This window comes from Lissotriton vulgaris, chromosome 1_1 (genome assembly GCF_964263255.1).
Source record: "Lissotriton vulgaris chromosome 1_1, aLisVul1.2, whole genome shotgun sequence".
Lineage (NCBI taxonomy): Eukaryota > Metazoa > Chordata > Amphibia > Caudata > Salamandridae > Lissotriton > Lissotriton vulgaris.
In genome coordinates this window covers 977,950,665-977,963,468 of record NC_141685.1, presented here as the reverse complement: position 1 = coordinate 977,963,468, position 12,804 = coordinate 977,950,665, and the positions used below count along the sequence as shown (strand labels likewise).

The window sequence follows — 12,804 nt, the reverse complement described above, 5'->3', positions numbered from 1 at the left end:
CCAACCAATACCCAGCCTAAGATGCCCCGTCCTGTAGTTCCTTGTGGAATTCTGTTGCTCATAAATAGTCCCATCTGTAACAATGCAAAGAGACAGAAACTGGCCTTGCCAGTAATAGCTCTTTTGACTTTTTTAGCAGGGAGTGTTGAGAGGGAGAGATGTAGAAAGTGGAAGTCTATCTGACCAGACCTCTGAGGACAAGCTCATCTGCACTCATCTTTTGACTTCTTTTTGGCACCAGCCACTTCCTATCCCAAAAGGGTATATTCCACTGCTGACTTTCCCGCTTGTCTCGTATACTACAATCAACAGCTACACTTTCTGCACATCTACTAAGCTCCTTGTGAATAGGGCAAATCTAAAGTGAAGAAATCCAAAATGGCGACAAAGGAATGAGGAAAAGTAAATTAAGTTGCTGAAAAGCAGCATCTCAAAACAAGCATTGACAATATAAATATGTCTTGCGGTGTCTGGTAAATTAGCTTTGCCAGTGTTATTAGCTGAAAATGCGCGGCATCAAAAAAAATTATTTTTACCAATATTATGCAGCTTTGGCAAAGATAATAACTAAAGAAAATCAAAAAGCATTGGAAAAGCCAACAGGTGTCAACTTTCAGACATATTACTTTTGCCCACGCCTTTTGATGATAATATACATTTTTGAGGAAAAAAGCAAAGGGCCAGATGTATCAAGGCTTTTGCGAGTCGCAAAGGCCGAAATTCGCAGAATTTCGGCCTTTGCGACTCGCAAACGGCCGATTTGCGATTTTTGATATGTATCAAAAAATCGCAATTTAAGGAATCGCAATTATTTGTGATTCCTTATTTTGCAATAGCATTTAAGGAATCGCAAATTTTGCGATTCCTTAAATGATATGTATGACACATTTTTGGTTTGCGAATTTGTGTTAAGAAATCGCAATTTACCACCAACTTGTAGTTGGTGGTAATTTGCAATTTCTTTTAAAAATGCCCTAATTGGCATTTGTAAGGGTGGCATGTGACACTCATACATGCCCATAGGGCATGTATGTGTGCCACATGCGCACACATGTAGATTTGAGGGGTTCAGCAGGGAGTCTTTGAGACACCCTTGAAATAATTCTCAAATTGCGATTAGCAAATTGCGAATTCGCAATTTGAGAATTATTGCACTATCATTCCTATGGGCCTCCTGGCCCATAGGAATGAATTGGAAATTATTCTTTACTTGCGAATTCGCAAAATGCGAATTCGCAAATAAAGAATAATAAGGAATCGCAAAAAAATTGCGATTTTGTACATACATACCGTTTTGCAAATTCTAAATAGCGATTCGCAAAAAAATCGCTATTTAGGATTCGCAAAACGGTATCTTGATACATCTGGCCCAAAATGTTTTTTCCAAATGCTGCCCGGCACTGGTGAAAAACCCCCCAAGAAAGACAGTGTTGACAACTGCTGCTGTTGATATGGTCATTTTGCTCAAGAGAGTATGCGTCACAATGCATGGGTGTGTCAGCAAAACGACATGGGAACCATTAGATTTGATTTGTAATGCACCAATACAAGATGGTGGGCGTGATTTGGAGCAGCAAATAATACGAATGTAAAATGCCCTAGCATATGTAACGGAAAGTTTCAATTCTATTAAGGACATGGAGATGAGGATAATGCTCAACTTTCTTTCATTTATTTGCTCCAGCAGACTTCAACATGTTCATATCAAAACTACCTTTCCCATTAACCCACGGAAAAGGAACAAACAGTTTTGATCAATTAACAGTCCTCATAATGGGCATATCCCATAATCCCATTCTCCTACCATCTTGAAACAGTAAAGGTTCCACATGAAAAACCCACTCAACTTTAATTAAATCGGAACTTGGAATAAAACATACAAAAATCTCTGAGACCAACATCCGATACATGTATCATTTATACCACAAGAAAAACAGTACGTGCATTAGTACTATACAAACCTTAATTTACTATAAGACAAAGAAAAACAGTCCTTATTTGAAAACATCAATTAACCAAGGCAAATATACTCATATAGTACAATGAAAACATTTACATTTACAGTCCTATAAGACAAGGCATTTGAATCGCAGAGGGGAAGATAATGTCATCAGAAACCTTGGGTGGGAATAATCCTCACCTCTGTGTCATTAATAGAACTGAAGTTTTCCGTTACAAATGCGAGGAAGTTTCATATTTCATGTCAGGACAGGAAGCGAGGATTATGCTTGTTCAAAGCTTGTCCACTACAAAGTAAAATCTTTTAAACAGGAGTCTGATGACCAATCGGCTGCACTAGGAACATTTTTCTATTTCTATTTCTAGGTTTGGTGAAGCGCAGCAGCTACCCCAGCAATGGGGTGTCCCGGCGCTATGAGACAAGCACGCACCAGTAAGACAGAAAAAGAAAGGGGGAGAGGGGGAAGGGGGGCCTAGAGAGCAGGGAAGAGGTAGGTCTTGATAGCTTTACGGAAGGCTGAGAGGCAATCTAAGGAACGAATGCTGAGGGGGAGATCGTTCCATAGTTTGGGACCAAGGACGCTAAAGGAGCGGCCTCCAGTTCGGCAAAGCCTAATCCTGGGGACGGTCAGAAGAAGTTGATTGGAAGAACGGAGTGCACGACCTGGGACATAAGGTCGGGCCAGATTCCGCAGCAGAGGGGGATTTCCTTGTTTAACGATCTTAAAGATCGTGGTAAGAGCCTTAAATTTGACTCGGTGTTCCACGGGGAGCCAGTGGAGCTTACGGATGGTAGCTCTGGCAGAGCATCTACGTGGTAGGCCAACCAACGTTCTGGCCGCCGCATTCTGGATACGTTGGAACCTAGCTGTTTCCGCTTTGTTTGCTCCCAGAAGGAGGACGTTAGCGTAATCCAGGCGTGATAAGATGGTAGCCTGGATAATTAGCTGGCGAGCTTTAGAGTCGAAGAGCCCAAGTATAGGCCTGAGATTCCTTAGGAGACCTATTCAGGTGGCTGCCACCTTTTTAGTGTGGGACTGGAAGCTGAGGTTGGCATCCATCCAGACTTCAATCTCGCACCCAGAGTGAATGCTTTCAAAGCCTGCATGACCCAGTCGCCAAAAGTTGAAGAAGCGACCGCTTTGAAAGGTTTCTTGAATGATATTCACAATTACCTTGGAGATTTGAAGCATGGAGTAAACGGATTGGAAAACCAAGAAAGTTTCAGAAAAACTGGAAACCATATTTGCAACCTCCAAAAGGGTGAGATGAGAACCACTTTCACCTGCTGCCTCCTCACCTCCATAGACATCCTCATAATCATCCCAAACAGGGGAAGTGTGCGAGATTCCGAGTCTCTGTAATGAAGCAGCCGGGGAATATTGCCGGTATGGAGGAGGCCAAAAGTCCGTCAAGACAGTGCAAGGAAGTCGTTGGCCTGGAGAGTGTCCATTTGTGTTCCTGCCGAATCTTCGCTATTTTTCGTGATGGCAGGCTGAGGTTATTTTCCAGGGAACCTATCTTGAAACCCAGAAAAGTTGTTTGTCTGGATGGGTGTAACGCCTCGGGGTTGTCCTGGTCCTGTACCACAGCTAAGGGTATTACCGGGGTCGGGGGGCCGGGAACTATCCCCTCAAGGAGACTCACAGAGACTGGGAATCTGGGTAACGCTGGCTTTATTGCTTTTAAAGTACGTTTACGATACGTGGTTTTTCGATAATAAGGAAGCGCTGTCTCTGCTTCCTCCGTGAGTCTTTGTAAGCGTTTCTCAGTCGCTGTTTTCCTCTCCTCCCGGTGTCTTCTGGGACTGGGAGTCCGATCCTTCCGCTCCACGATGTCGGGTCGCCTCGTCGGTGTGGAAGGAAAAGAACAGCGTATTAGCCTCCTGGTCAGACCGTTTTCACAGGGAAAGGGGGTGAGGACTCACACGTGCACAGTTAGGTTCTAGGGTGCAGGATAGTGAGGGGGGGGGGGTAGTGCACTGGGTGTGAGTGTGATACTCCTAAGGCGGTTTCGCCCACTTAAAGCCCACCCAGCCCGCAAGCCGTGACCGTACCTCGGGTAGCCACACTTCCCTCGATGAAGTGTGGCTGGGCGAAGAGCCTTCCTGTTGGCCTCCTGGCTTTCTCCGTCGTCCTCTCTCGGCTGGTCCTGTTTCGGTATCTTGCTTCCGATCCTCTCCCGTCTCCTCTCCTGCCTCCGGTGTTCCCTCTTCACCTCTCCTGCCACGTTCTCTTGACTCCACTCCCGACTCTCCTCCGCCTCCGCTCGACTCCACTCCCGACTCTCCTCCGCCTCCTCTCCCGATCTCCTCTCGTCCTCTCCTTCTCGTCGCTCTCCGTCTCTCTCACCTCCTAGTGCATAACACACCTGAGTGGGTTCCTGGGCGGCATTTACCTGAGTCCCGGAGGCGTGTCCGGTGAGGCTCTCGCTGTCCAGCTCCGCCCAATTAAAGAAACAGTGTTCTCCGACCTCTTCTGTGTCCTTGTCGTCCAGTTCCGCAGGTCCCCGCCAGGCGCCTGCATGCTGTTCAAAGAGAGGGGAGACAGGTAAGCCTGGCGGACCAGAGTCCACCCCGTCACAATGGGATCAACGAAGATTTCTTGTTGTTTATCATGAAACCCAAGCTTTCCAGCAGGTGAATCGTCATTTGTAATTGTTCCTGCAATTTTACAGAACATTGATGCATGAGACGTTAGTCAAATAAATAACCAGTCTGAAGCCTTGTGCCGGAAGAAACTCCATCACCGGCTTGAGCACCTTGGTAAAACACCACAGGGCAGAAAAAAAGAACGGAAGGCACAGTATTAGGTTTGTACACCTATCCCTGCAATTGGAATTCGAGAAAACCTGCGATGAGGAGCAAAAATGAGTATGCCAGATAGGCCTCCTTGAGATCCAGTCACACCATACAATCCCTTGGCAGTAGCAGACTATGCAGCAGATGGATGCCCTCCATCTTGAAATGGCAATAAACCAACATGATCACTGGGTGCTGACCCCCATCCCGCTGCTCCACCAGAAAAGTGTTGCTGAGAAAACTTCTTGGGTGAAGAAAAGACGGAGCGATAGTGCCCTTGCGCAACAAATCCGACACCCGTTGATCTACCAAGAGAGCTAGTGTCCCAGAAAAAAATGCCTAACGTGGCCATATACTTTGCACTGGTGAAAATTAATGTGAAAAACTTCTACTGTCCGTAGGACCCACGCATCTGAGGTCAATTCTTCCCAGTTGTGAAGGAATAGAGCTAATCGACCTCCCACTTTTGGTCAGAAAGAAAACGAGCAAACTCATGTGATTGGGCGCCATGAAACTGTCCTCTAGAGGAGCCTTGTGCACCTGAGCCTCGTTGACCTCTGTTGGAGGATAAGAACCCCCCCTTGCATGGCTGGTCCTGCCATTGCGTCTTAAGGTAGCTATGGCCTCGAGATGTGGCTTGTGTGTAGAAGAGGCCGAACGAGCGCCCCCTACTGCGACCGACCCGACAAAAATGTGAGGGTGGAACATCTTTTTATTGGCCTGCACCTTGTACAGGGACACAAAAGTAGCAACAAATTTCCCCAACTCCTTTATAAATGGGTAACCAAATAACCCCATCTTGGGCACTGCCCCCGCCTCTGTGGAAACCAGGCCCCCTAGCTTGGGATCAATCTTAATTAGAAGAGAGCGCCTCCGCTCTGTGGACAAAGCACAATTAGCATTGCCCAGAAAAATTACAGCACGCTGCGCCTATCCAGAGAGGGGTTCGGGCTATAACGGGATACCCAAGGACCTTGCTTGTTCTATCTAGTTTTGCTCGTAGGATCTTTGTTATAGGCCCTATTAAATAAAGGAGTTTGCCTTGGCAGGAGCTCCAGGACCGATCTATACCCTTTTTGGGATCTCGACAATACTTCATCAGAAAGGTCGCGATTCTGGCATCAATATTCGGAATGCAGGTCACCTGCCCTTCCAGGGAGGGACGCACACATTCTGCCCTGAGGAAGGTATGTGCCTCTTTCTCAAGGGGTTTATGGAGACAGTCCACCGCGTATTTTGCAACTTTGGCGAAAGGAGACCATTCCGCTGAACAGGCATGGATAGGATCATCTGGATCTAACTTATAAGAATGACCATCCTGGTCATCAGGTGTTGAAACTGGTAAGGCGACGGTCAGTGGAGTCCCCATGGGAGCCATCATCTTCCCCTTCTTGGTATGGGGGACTAAATTCATCTGGTACGGGGCCCAGTAGTTAGTATCAAGACCGGAGGAAAGGGGTCTGGAAAGGAAGGCTTTCTTAAGCCTTTCAGAAGCTGATAGGTCAACCTTGTGTCCACCTTACGCTTTTGCGGTCTTGGAAACCCTGATCATGTGCAGTAAGGGACTACTTAGGAGGAAAAGGATCTAGTGACACAGACAGGCGTGGGACAGGCGTAATCAATCCTAACGAGGCAACTCTTCAAGGGCGGGATCGCAGATGGATTGAGGCATACATTGCCTCACAGCACTTATCAAGAGGAAGGACCGACAAGGACTTTTCTTCTATGAATTCAGCCTTCAAGTTCCTTAAATGCAAGTAAACTTGCAGTTATAATGTGAAACCCCAGAAAGGGACTTGTATGGCCCTGGGTGGAACCAGTATACAGATGGGCATACTGAAGCACACAATAGCAACTTGCCTGGGGCCAAACCATACCCAGTATGATCTATAAGGGCTTCAAATATCCTGCCTTAGACCAACCCATTGAGCAGCAGCAAATGAGGGCCAAGCGCTTCTCATGCGGAATTATGAAGCGCTTAAATACTGACCCGCTTGGTAACGAGTGGAATGAGGGTAAGCTTGTCGTGAGTGTGGAAAAATATGCCCAAACTAAGTACTGACCCAGTTGAAGAAACCAAAAGGCGCTATCAGCTTCCAAGCAGGCCCAGGGAACTTAGAATGACAGACGTAGGTTCCGCGGGGACTGACTGTGTCGGAATGCTTTGATCCGAAAGCGCATCACCCACGGAGCACAGAGATGCGGTTTGCGTGTCTCCTTTTAATCCATCCTCTAGAGGGCCTTGAATCTCACCTCACTCACACGGCCCCAGGGAGAATGTAGGAATTAACGAGCCGGCTGCGAAAGGAGTGCTGACACATGTTACAGTGGCGGCTCCAGCAAATAAAAACACACTGTAAAGATGATATTTCCAATAAAAAGTAAGGAGAGTAGGAAAGCGTTTATCTGCCTGCTGGAGCTGGAAAGAAAGAGGATGTGATTATGGGACAAGCTCATTATGAGGACTGTTGAGACTGTTGATAGGTCAAAATTGTTTGCAGTTCCTTTCCCGTGGGTTTATGGGAAAGGTACTTTTGAACATGAAGAAGTCTGCTGGTGAAAATAAATGAAAAACGTTGAACATAATCCTCCTCTTCGGTTCTGAAATAAAATGAAAAACATTTAACTTCAAAATAAAAAAAATTCTTAAATCAATAAGACCATGATGTTAGGGTGGTGAGTGGCAACTTAGATGCGCGGTGGGGGAGGGGGGAGCAGTGCATGCAGGAGACTGCAATGCTTGGAAGAAGCACGTTAAAGAGAATAACAGATCACAGGTGGAGAAGAACATGAGTGGGCAAGTAGTGCATGAGGGTGAGTGCAACACGGACATCGGGTGAGAAGCACACAGGGCCGACAAATAGCAATCAACACACGTATAACAGAGCAACGTAGAGCAAGGGGGGTGGACATTTTGGCGGTGGAGCACATATTGGAGAGAACTGGCAAACACATGCACTCTCATGAAGTGCTTGACTAAAAATAAAAAGGTAGCTCCAATGCCAGCTGTGCCTCAAAGTTAAGCTTTAGCTTAAAAGAAAGAGTCTCCTGCACCTTAGGTAGAGGTTTTGCTGGAATTTTCTCTGTATGGGGTGGGAAAAAACTGTCTCTTTTGCTGAGTGTTCGACTCCTCATGGAGACAACATAAAATCAGCAGTTCCAGATCCTTGGAGTCTGCCATGGTTGGTCGACTTGTTTCAAAGTAATGCAAATGCTACTTACCAGTATGCATCTGTTCTTGGCATGTAGGGCTGCTGACATTCATATCTGTGCATAGATCGCCGCCTAGTGTTGGGTCCGGATGATTGCACATTGTTGTCCTGGAAGAGTCTTCGAAGTATCACGAGATAGGTGGCTCCTCCCCTGGACTACAGTGCGCATGGGCATCGCCTCCATCCCCAGATTGTTTTTAGCCATTGGCAGAGATGGAGTGAAGAAAGTGAGTGATGCCCATGCTATGAGCATATGTATATATATATGAATACTGCAGCTGCTACAGGCGCCGGGGAGGAGGGTGGGCGATATGAATGTCAGCAGCCCTACATGCCAAGAACAGATGCATACTGGTAAGTAGCATTTGCAGTTCGAGGCATGTGGGCTGCTGAATTCATATCTGTGCATTGAATACATAGCAGTCCTCCTATTAGTGGCGGCCGCCCGTGCCAGCTGCAGCGGTCTGAAAAAGTGTTTTGAGAACAGCCTGGCCAACAGCTGCCTGCTGTTTGGAGTGCACGTCTACACAGTAATGCTTAGTGAAAGTATGTATGGTAGACCATGTGGCTGCTCTGCAGATATCTTCTAAGGGAATGTTACCTAGGAAAGCCATAGAGGCCCCCAACTTTCTGGCGTTTAGCCTTAGCGTAACAGATCTGAATGCATTTCACGATCCACCTAGCGATCCCAGCTTTGGAGATAGCGTTTCCCTTGTGGTGTGAGGCAAAAGCAACGAAAAGTTGCTTGGTCTTACGAAAATCTTTTGTCCTGTCAACGTAGTACATCAAGGCTCTTTTAACGTCAAGGGTGTGGAGCATCCGCTCCGCCAGCGACTCTGGGTTTTGGAAAAACACTGGCAACTCAATTGTCTGCTTCATGTGGAATTGAGATACAACCTTGGGTAAGAATTTAGGGTTAGTGCGGAGTACCACCCTGTTAGCGTGTACTTGGAAGAAAGGTTCCTGGATGGTGAGCGCCTGCAACTCGCTAACCCTCCGTAGCTATGTAATTGCTACCAAGAAAGCAACCTTCCAAGTCAGAAACTGAAGCTCACAAGAGTGCAGTGGCTCAAAGGGAGAACCCATCAGCCTTGTAAGAACCACATTGAGGTTCCATTCCGGAGCTGGTGGTGTCCGTGGCGGAATGACTCTCTTGAGTCCATCCAGAAAAGCCTTGATAGCAGGGACCTTAAAAAGTGATAGGTGTTGCCTACTTTGGAGGTATGCTGCCATTGCCGACAAGTGAATGCGGATGGAAGAGTACGCCAAATTGCATTGGTACAGGTGGAACAGGTAACAAATGATGTTCTGAATGGAAGCATCCAGTGGGTCAATATTGTGGTTGACACAGTAAATGACAAACCTCTTCCATTTAGCCGCATAACAAGCTCTAGTAGTGGGCTTCCTTGCCTCCCGAATGATGTCCATGCAATCGGGGGGAAGGTTGAGGTAGCCAAACTCTAGGACTTCAGGAGCCAGATCGCCAGGTTGAGCTGTTGCGGATCTGGGTGCTGAATGTCGCCATGGCTCTGCGTCAGAAGGCTGGGTGTGAGATGTAGCCTCTGATGCGGTACCACGGACAGTTCTAGAAACGTGGTGTACCATGGTTGGCGAGCCCACGTTGGAGCAACCAGGATGAGAGTCATCGAGTGCTGCCTGAGTTTGCGCGCCACCAGCGGTATCAGAGGTGCTGGGGGAAAAGCGTACGCAAATCTGCCTGACCAGTTCATCCACATCGCATTGCCCTGCGATTGCGGGTGTGGGAACCTGGCGGCGAAGCTTTGGCATTTTGCGTTCTCCTTTGTGGCGAACAGGTCTATCTCTGGATGACCCCACCTTTGGAAGTACGGTTGGAGTACTGATGGATGTATCTCCCACTCGTGCATTTGGTGGCTGTGCCTGCTGAGCAGGTCCGCCATTTGGTTGTCTTTGCCCGGGAGATGCTCTGCCATGAGGAAGATGTTCCTCTGAATGGCCCACTTCCACATGCTCTGAGCCAGATGAGACAGCTGCGGAGAGTGTGTGCCCCCCTGCTTCTGAATGTAGTACATGGCCGTCATGTTGTCCGTCCGGATCAACACGACCTTGTTGCACAGATGTACTTTGAAGGCTTTCAAGGCCATGAAGATTGCCATCAGTTCTAAAACGTTGATGTGCATCTTCCTTTGCTGTAGTGTCCATAGTCCCTGCACTGTGTAGTGGAGTACATGCGCTCCCCATCCCTGGAGAGAAGCGTCCGTTGTCAGGATAATCTGTGGCACAGGCTCCTGGAACGGTCGGCCCTTGCAAAGGTTTTGTGGATTCCACCAATGCAGAGAGTTGTATGCCCGACCGCTCACCAACACTAGGTCTGTCAGTTGCCCATGAGCCTGAGTCCACTGACGTGCTAGGCACTCCTGAAGCGGACGCATATGTAGTCTTGCGTGCGGGACTATGGAGATGCAGGAGGCCATCATGCCTATCAACTGCATGAACACTTTCGCTGGAAGCGAGTGCTGAGGTCTGAGTCGTTGGATCAGCGTCTGGATACTGGCGATTCTCACTGAATTTGGCTGCGCAGTGGCTGCCAGAGTGTCTAGTGTCGCACCCAGATACTGCCGTATATGGGCGGGCTGGAGATGGGATTTTGGATAGTTCAGCGATCGTGCAGGAGGTGAATTGTGCGGGACACGTGGTCCGCGCACTGCAGTTCCGTCTTTGCCTGAATGAGCCAGTCGTCCAGATAGGGATAGACGTGGACGTTCTGGCGTCGTAGATGCGCTGCCACAGTCGCCAGGCACTTCGTAAAGACCCTTGGCGCCGTGGTGACCCCGAAAGGCAGAACCCTGAACTGGTAGTGCTGGTCTTGAATCGGGAATCTGAGGTACTTCCTGTGGAAAGGATGCAGGGGGATGTGAAAATACGCATCCTTTAGATCTAGCGTAGCCAGGAAGTCCCCTTGTCGAAGCAGGGGGAGGACCTGCTGCAACGTGAGCATATGGAAGTGCTCCGATAGAATGTACCAGTTGAGGGGCCTGAGGTCCAGGATGGGCCTTAGGGATCCGTCCTTTTTGGGGATTAGAAAGTACAGAGAGTACACTCCTGTTCCCCTTTCTTGCAGTGGGACGAGCTCTATTGCCCCTTTTTGCAGCATGACTTGAACCTCCTGCTGCAACAAGTGCAAGTGCTCGCCGGACATAGGACGGCTTCTTGGAGGTATGTTTGGTGGAGTGGAAGTAAGTTCCAGACAGTAACCGTACTGGATAAGAGACCTGACCCACCTGTCCGTGGTGATGGATTTCCACGCGGGCAGGAACTGCTGGAGTCTCCCCCCGACCGGTGTTGTGTGGTCGGGGGGCAGTGACAAGGCGTCACTGTTTGTTGGCTGTGGAGGACCTGGAGCTGTTGTTTCCACGTCCCCTGCCTTTGATGTTGTTGCCCCTGTAACCACCTCTACTCTTGTTGGTGTATGAGGTCTGGGTGTTGGTCTTTTAATACTGTGTGGACTGTGATGCCTGACCCCTTGAGGTGCCTCTGTTATTGGAGCGGCGAAAGGAACCACCCCGAAACTGCTGAGACTGGAGGGCCCCCATAGACTTGGCAGTGTCCGTGTCTTTCTTCATCTTTTCAAGTGCCGCATCCACCTCAGGGCCAAACAGGTGGTCAGGATTAACTGTTTGGTTCAGGATGGTCGTCTGTATATCTGGCTTGAATCCTGATATCCTAAGCCATGCATGTCTCCTTAGCAACACGCTAGTGTTGATCGCCCTGGAGGCGGTATCAGCCACGTCCAGTGCACATTTGATGGAAGCGTTGGTGATCAGCTTCCCCTCCTGAATCAACATTTCCCCTGCCTCCTTGTACTGATCAGGCAAGTGCTGCAGAAGTGTTTCCAGGGTGTCATAATGCGCCCTATCGTAGCGTGCAAGTAGGGCCTGCGTGTTTGAAATGCGCCAAATATTAGCTGCCTGTGCAGCAATTCTTTTCCCAGAGGCTTCAAATATTTTCAACTCTTTGTCTGGGGGAGGAGCGTCACCCGTGGTCTGCGAGTTCGCCCACTTACGTGCGTTGGATACCACCAAAGAATCCAGTGGCAAGTGCCCCTTGATGTAAGTTGGATCCGAGGGCGCTGCCTTGTATTTTTTATCAATACGAGGATTGACGACTCGCGCCCGAGTGGGCTCCTTGAAAACCTCTGGTGCATGCTTCAGCACTCCCTTTAGCATTGGCAATGTCTTGACTGACTTCTCAGCCACTGAGAAAGTGTCAAACAGAAAATCGACATCCACTGGATCTGAATGTAGGTCGACATCATGATTAGCTGCAGCCCTCTCAATCAGAGCGTTGAATGCTGCAGAGTCCTCTGTTGGAGAAGTCTTTGCAGCAAAAAGCTGCGGTTCCTGACCCGACTGAGGGTCCTCAGGGTCGCCTCCGGCAGACCAAGGTTCATGTACCTCCTCTGGATCCGAGTATGCTGGATAGTTGTACTCGTCCTCTTCGTCACCTTCCCCAGCGTTTGAATGCGTTGGTGAAAGTTCTAAATTATGTGGAGATGCAGGCTCTATAGGGGCCGAAGTACCCGCAGAGTCCTTCTTGTTTTTGAGTGGAATACGATAATGCTCCAACACCGGCTCCGTGGTGATCTTCCGTTTGAGGAGAGAGAGCTTCCCGGTGTTGGCCTCGATGATAACCTCCCGACATTCCTCATCTGTGAGCGGCTGGAGCCGAGGCTTCGGCACCACCAAGGACGCCTTTGGCGTTGACACCGCCTTCCGAGGCACCCCGGCCCCATGCTTCGGAGCGAAAGCCTTCGGCATCGTCCTCGGCGGCAGCGTGTAGCGGATAGGCGTCTGC

The 12,804-nt window shown here is 48.7% G+C and overlaps 1 protein-coding gene across 2 annotated transcripts in view; it reads right to left on the bottom strand.

Annotated features, from left to right (window-relative positions):
• The window catches only part of STXBP2 (syntaxin binding protein 2), a 371,603-nt gene that overhangs the window by 211,317 nt on the left and 147,482 nt on the right, over nt 1-12,804 (bottom strand). The window lies entirely within an intron of this gene.